The sequence below is a fragment of the Lucilia cuprina genome, chromosome 2 (assembly GCF_022045245.1).
Source record: "Lucilia cuprina isolate Lc7/37 chromosome 2, ASM2204524v1, whole genome shotgun sequence".
Classification (NCBI taxonomy): domain Eukaryota; kingdom Metazoa; phylum Arthropoda; class Insecta; order Diptera; family Calliphoridae; genus Lucilia; species Lucilia cuprina.
Window position 1 is genome coordinate 12937698 of NC_060950.1, and position 7480 is coordinate 12945177.

The following is a 7480-nucleotide window of genomic DNA, read 5'->3' on the forward strand; positions in this document are numbered from 1 at the left end:
TATAGTCTAGTCTATAGTCTAGTCTATAGTCTAGTCTAGTCTATAGTCTATAGTCTAGTCTAGTCTAGTCTATAGTCTATAGTCTAGTCTAGTCTAGTCTAGTCTATAGTCTAGTCTATAGTCTAGTCTATAATCTAGTGTATAGTCTAGTCTATAGTCTAGTCTATAGTCTAGTGTATAGTCTAGTCTATAGTCTAGTCTATAGTCTAGTGTATAGTCTAGTCTATAGTCTAGTCTATAGTCTAGTGTATAGTCTAGTCTATAGTCTAGTCTATAGTCTAGTGTATAGTCTAGTCTATAGTCTAGTCTATAGTCTAGTCTATAGTCTAGTCTATAGTCTAGTCTATAGTCTAGTCTATAGTCTAGTCTATAGTCTAGTCTATAGTCTAGTCTATAGTCTAGTCTATAGTCTAGTCTATAGTCTAGTCTATAGTCTAGTCTATAGTCTAGTCTATAGTCTAGTCTATAGTCTAGTCTATAGTCTAGTCTATAGTCTAGTCTATAGTCTAGTCTATAGTCTAGTCTATAGTCTAGTCTATAGTCTAGTCTATAGTCTAGTCTATAGTCTAGTCTATAGTCTAGTCTATAGTCTAGTCTATAGTCTAGTCTATAGTCTAGTCTATAGTCTAGTCTATAGTCTAGTCTATAGTCTAGTCTATAGTCTAGTCTATAGTCTAGTCTATAGTCTAGTCTATAGTCTATTCTATAGTCTAGTCTATAGTCTAGTCTATAGTCTAGTCTATAGTCTAGTCTATAGTCTAGTCTATAGTCTAGTCTATAGTCTAGTCTATAGTCTAGTCTATAGTCTAGTCTATAGTCTAGTCTATAGTCTAGTCTATAGTCTAGTCTATAGTCTAGTCTATAGTCTAGTCTATAGTCTAGTCTATAGTCTAGTCTATAGTCTAGTCTATAGTCTAGTCTATAGTCTAGTCTATAATCTAGTGTATAGTCTAGTCTATAGTCTAGTCTATAGTCTAGTGTATAGTCTAGTCTATAGTCTAGTCTATAGTCTAGTGTATAGTCTAGTCTATAGTCTAGTCTATAGTCTAGTGTATAGTCTAGTCTATAGTCTAGTCTATAGTCTAGTCTATAGTCTAGTGTATAGTCTAGTCTGTATAGTCTAGTCTATAGTCTAGTCTATAGTCTAGTCTATAGTCTAGTCTATAGTCTAGTCTATAGTCTAGTCTATAGTCTAGTCTATAGTCTAGTCTATAGTCTAGTCTATAGTCTAGTCTATAGTCTAGTCTATAGTCTAGTCTATAGTCTAGTCTATAGTCTAGTCTATAGTCTAGTCTATAGTCTAGTCTATAGTCTAGTCTATAGTCTAGTCTATAGTCTAGTCTATAGTCTAGTCTATAGTCTAGTCTATAGTCTAGTCTATAGTCTAGTCTATAGTCTAGTCTATAGTCTAGTCTATAGTCTAGTCTATAGTCTAGTCTATAGTCTAGTCTATAGTCTAGTCTATAGTCTAGTCTATAGTCTAGTCTATAGTCTAGTCTATAGTCTATTCTATAGTCTAGTCTATAGTCTAGTCTATAGTCTAGTCTATAGTCTAGTCTATAGTCTAGTCTATAGTCTAGCCTATAGTCTAGCCTATAGTCTAGTCTATAGTCTAGTCTATAGTCTAGTCTATAGTCTAGTTTATAGTCTAGTCTATAGTCTAGTCTATAGTCTAGTCTATAGTCTAGTCTATAGTCTAGTCTATAGTCTAGTCTATAGTCTAGTCTATAGTCTAGTCTATAGTCTAGTCTATAGTCTAGTCTATAGTCTAGTCTATAGTCTAGTCTATAGTCTAGTCTATAGTCTAGTCTATAGTCTAGTCTATAGTCTAGTCTATAGTCTAGTCTATAGTCTAGTCTATAGTCTAGTCTATAGTCTAGTCTATAGTCTAGTCTATAGTCTAGTCTATAGTCTAGTCTATAGTCTAGTCTATAGTCTAGTCTATTGTATAGTCTATAGTCTAGTCTATAGTCTAGTCTATAGTCTAGTCTATAGTCTAGTCTATAGCCTAGTCTATAGTCTAGTCTATAGTCTAGTCTATAGTCTAGTCTATAGTCTAGTCTATAGTCTAGTCTATAGTCTAGTCTATAGTCTAGTCTATAGTCTAGTCTATAGTCTAGTCTATAGTCTAGTCTATAGTCTAGTCTATAGTCTAGTCTATAGTCTAGTCTATAGTCTAGTCTATAGTCTAGTCTATAGTCTAGTCTATAGTCTAGTCCATAGTCTAGTCTATAGTCTAGTCTATAGTCTAGTCTATAGTCTAGTCTATAGTCTAGTCTATAGTCTAGTCTATAGTCTAGTCTATAGTCTAGTCTATAATCTAGTCTATAGTCTAGTCTATAGTCTAGTCTATAGTCTAGTCTATAGTCTAGTCTATAGTCTAGTCTATAGTCTAGTCTATAGTCTAGTCTATAGTCTAGTCTATAGTCTAGTCTATAGTCTAGTCTATAGTCTAGTCTATAGTCTAGTCTATAGTCTAGTCTATAGTCTAGTCTATAGTCTAGTCTATAGTCTAGTCTATAGTCTAGTCTATAGTCTAGCCTATAGTCTAGTCTATAGTCTAGTCTATAGTCTAGTCTATAGTCTAGTCTATAGTCTAGTCTATAGTCTAGTCTATAGTCTAGTCTATAGTCTAGTCTATAGTCTAGTCTATAGTCTAGTCTATAGTCTAGTCTATAGTCTAGTCTATAGTCTAGTCTATAGTCTAGTCTATAGTCTAGTCTATAGTCTAGTCTATAGTTTAGTCTATAGTCTAGTCTATAGTCTAGTCTATAGTTTAGTCTATAGTTTAGTCAATAGTCTAGTCTATGGTCTAGTCAATAGTCTAGTCTATAGTCTAGTCTATATTCTAGTCAATAGTCTAGTCTATAGGCTAGTCAATAGTATAGTCTATAGTGTAGTCTATAGTCTATTCTAGTCTATAGTGTAGTCTATAGTCTAGTCTGATCTATCGTTTAGTTTATGGTATGGTCTAGTTCATAGTCTAGTCTAGTCTATAGTTTTGTCTAAAGTTTAGTTTTTAGTCAACTTTATAGTCTGGACTTTAGTGTAGTCTAGAAGCCTCTTAAAATGTTATTTATTTGTTGTAATTTAGCCCTATTTTAAAAATTAAAATATTCCATGCCATGCATCCATACCTGCATAATCATTTACCTTAAGAAATATTACATTGAAAACAAAATCCCAATCCTGTAATTATTTCTTTATTAACATTTCACTAAATAATATCCTTAATATTTTGCTCTTAATCTATTTACGCACTTTTTATTATTATTCCCCTCTCTACAACAAAAACATCACATATTTGCGTACAATTTAGTACAAATCAAAGAATGACAGAAGCAGCAACAACAACAACAACAATAGCAAATTTCATTACTTGCAGCTTTTCTTTCAGTTTTCTCTAGAAATTTCTCAAGTATTCGGCTGTTTGGTGATTTATGGTCGTTTAATTAATTAATAAATCCGGTTTAAAGTTAATAAATTGTTAATATTTTTGCATATATATAAAATTTAAATGTTTGTTAATCATTGTGTGTAAAAATATTGTTAAAAAGTAACTTGTAAATTAATGAAAATAATGTGGAAAAATTGTTTGGAAAAAAATAAAATGCCGAGCCGGTCGGTGTGTTGCTTTAGTTTGGCCGTTCGTTGTTAATAAGTGTGTTGGCGTGCGGGTAGGGGAGTGTGTAAAGTTCATTGGTTAGTTGGTTGGTTGGAAAGTGGTAAAAAAAAATAAAGTTGTTAATGAAAAAAGAAAAGCTTTTAATAGTTTTTTAAAGAAAAATAAAGAAGTAAAATTATTTTAAATAAGAAAAAGCTTTCAATTATATCTTTGTAAGAAAAAAGCTAAAAAAATAAAAAAGTTGTGAAAGTAAATAAAAAGCTTTAAAATAAAAGAGTATAATAAAAATAAATATTTAGCTAATTTAAGTTGGTGAAGAAGATGAAATAAAATTGTTGGCTGAAAGGAAACGGGTGTTGAAAAAGGTGAGTGATTGTTTTAACTTCATTACATTAAAAGAGACTAGAACTCAACTAGAACTGAACAAGAACTGAACTAGAACTGAACTAGAACTGAACTAGAACTGAACTAGAACTGAACTAGAACTGAACTAGAACTGAACTAGAACTGAACTAGAACTGAACTAGAACTGAACTAGAACTAAACTGGAACTGAACTAGAACTGAACTAGAACTGAACTAGAACTGAACTAGAACTGAACTAGAACTGAACTAGAACTGAACTAGAACTGAACTAGAACTGAACTAGAACTGAACTAGAACTGAACTAGAACTGAACTAGAACTGAACTAGAACTGAACTAGAACTGAACTAGAACTGAACTAGAACTGAACTAAAACTGAACTAGAACTGAACTAGAACTGAACTAGAACTGAACTAGAACTGAACTAGAACTGAACTAGAACTGAACTAGAACTGAACTAGAACTGAACTAGAACTGAACTAGAACTGAACTAGAACTGAACTAGAACTGAACTAGAACTGAACTAGAACTGAACTAGAACTGAACTAGAACTGAACTAGAACTGAACTAGAACTGAACTAGAACTGAACTAGAACTGAACTAGAACTGAACTAGAACTGAACTAGAACTGAACTAGAACTGAACTAGAACTGAACTAGAACTGAACTAGAACTGAACTAGAACTGAACTAGAACTGAACTAGAACTGAACTAGAACTGAACTAGAACTGAACTAGAACTGAACTAGAACTGAACTAGAACTAAACTAGAACTGAACTAGAACTGAACTAGAACTGAACTAGAACTGAACTAGAACTGAACTAGAACTGAACTAGAACTGAACTAGAACTGAACTAGAACTGAACTAGAACTGAACTAGAACTGAACTAGAACTGAACTAGAACTGAACTAGAACTGAACTAGAACTGAACTAGAACTGAACTAGAACTGAACTAGAACTGAACTAGAACTGAACTAGAACTGAACTAGAACTGAACTAGAACTGAACTAGAACTGAACTAGAACTGAACTAGAACTGAACTAGAACTGAACTAGAACTGAACTAGAACTGAACTAGAACTGAACTAGAACTGAACTAGAACTAGAACTGAACTAGAACTGAACTTGAATTGAACTAGAACTGAACTAGAACTCAACTAGCACTGAACTAGAACTAAATGAAAACCGAACTGAAAACATAACTGAAAAATTAAAAAAAATTTAAAGTTTTTGAAAAATTTGTTAAAACTTTTTAAAATGTAAATTTTTTTGATATTTTTAATAAAACTTAAAAAAAATCCAAATTTATATTTTTAAATTATATAAAAATTAAAAATTTGTGAAATGATCGTTTATCTAGCTTTCAGCATTTTGTTAAATGAAATATTCTCTTATATTTACTTTATTTCAAGACAAATTGCAACACTTTCATTAAAATTTTACACTAAAAAAATTGCAATTATTTTCCCACAACATAAAAACAGATGATGGTGTTTTCTATTTACCTGCCCATCATAATTAATAAATAAATTATTAATTTTTATCCACTTCTATAAAAGGAGGAGTGAGTCAAAGTAATGATTAAGTAAAAGTTTTTTTTTGCAACTTTCTTCTCTTTACTTGTAACGTTTAAATAAAAAAGACAACTGTTTATCAGAGCAAAGTGGCGAAAATAGAAATCTGTCGTAACAATATTTTTCCTCTGAGAAATTTATTAAAACACATAAATTTTTCGTTCACATGAATGGAAAACAAAAATAAAAAAAAAAATAGTGAAAACAGAAAGAAAATAACTTTGAGAACTTAACATAAAGGAAAACTGAGTACTTTTGTTGTTGGGATTTAGTATTATTATTAAAATGCTGCTGATTTTGTGGAGTATTTTAAGATTTAAAATAAATTTAGCATTTTCTTTATTTTTCTAAAAAAAGGTAAAAAAGTAAAGTAAACAGCGATTATATTACAAATAACTGGCTATTAAGCTGTCAGCCACTTGTGCTGGCAACAACAATATTAATGTTATTTATATTTTTTTGTTATTTTACAAAATGTTTAAAATATTTCCAATTACAAGTTCAAAGAGTTACTTAAGTTACAGTGAAGGCTTCACTTTATTAATCGATACAGGGTGAGTCATCATTGGTTGAAAGCTTTTAGATCAGGCCATACATTTTTTAACCAAGATATCTGGAAAACCTAATGTGAGCGGTTAATTTTGATGTTCAATTCAAATTCAATACAACACAATTCTAAGCAAACTGTTAACTACAGTACTTTTCCTAAAGTACTTTTGCCTGATAACTGTCTCCTACAGATTTGCCATTTCAACTTTACTAATTTTATTTTAATTACTTTAGTCAATTAGTTGATCACGTGCAGTTGCAATTTGAGGAAGGCCATTTAAAAGCAAAAAAGCAAAACAAAAACAAATTCATTCCTTTTATTCTTAACATTCAATATGAGTCACGTATTTTTCTCATTTCTCTAAAAACAAATGCAGCTAAAGGTGACTAAACAAATACAACAATCTGGTTAAATGACTGGTTGTATAGTTAGTTGTTGTTAGTATTTTCATAAAATGAAATGAATTAACAGATAAAATGAAAAAACAAAAAAAAAAATGCATCTCTAAAACTGGTACAAAACTCTTTGCAACAACATTAAATGACTGAATGAATGGCAAAAACATCAAAACAAAGACTAAAATGGTAAAAAGTATTTTCGAAAAAGACTAAAAGAATTTCTAGACTAGAGAATGATGCATGCATTCACAAATAACAACAATGAAATCACAAACAAAAGCCAACATTAGGACCTTTTGAAACGTTGAACGCAAGAGTATCAAAACAGGAAATGGAAATATGCAGTTTACGGTCGTTTGTTTTCGTTTCTGTTTTTTGTTGTATAAAACTATTTTGTAGCACCAGTTTGTTAAATGTTAAATGAATATGGATAAAATTCTTTGATTGTTTTATTGGTTTGATTGTTTGCCTCAATTTGGTAGCATTAACATTTCAGTCGTCATGCCACCAAGTTCAAATCTGACCAAAGGAACACAAAAAAAAGTAAAGGTCATACAGATGTCAGCCTGTGCGATAAAGAGTTGTGTGTTTTATTTATGACAGGCGTCAAATGTGAAGGAGAGGGCTAAAGATTGTTTTTTTTGTTTTATTTAAAATTTGTTCAAGGTACTTTAATGGTTCGTTACTGTTATTGTTTATTAAGAAAATATAGACGTCAGGTTTTTTGGGTTCTATAGTAGCTATTGTAAATAATGTGTTTTAGAGCGTGCTAAAGATAATGGTGATTTTATAAACCATATGAAATTTTAGCATAGACGTCTAAATTATTTTGATATTTAAGCAACTAAATTCATAAACATAAATGTCTATCTATCTATCTATCTATCTATCTATCTATCTATCTATCTATCTATCTATCTATCTATCTATCTATCTATCTATCTATCTATCTTTCTATCTATCTATCTATC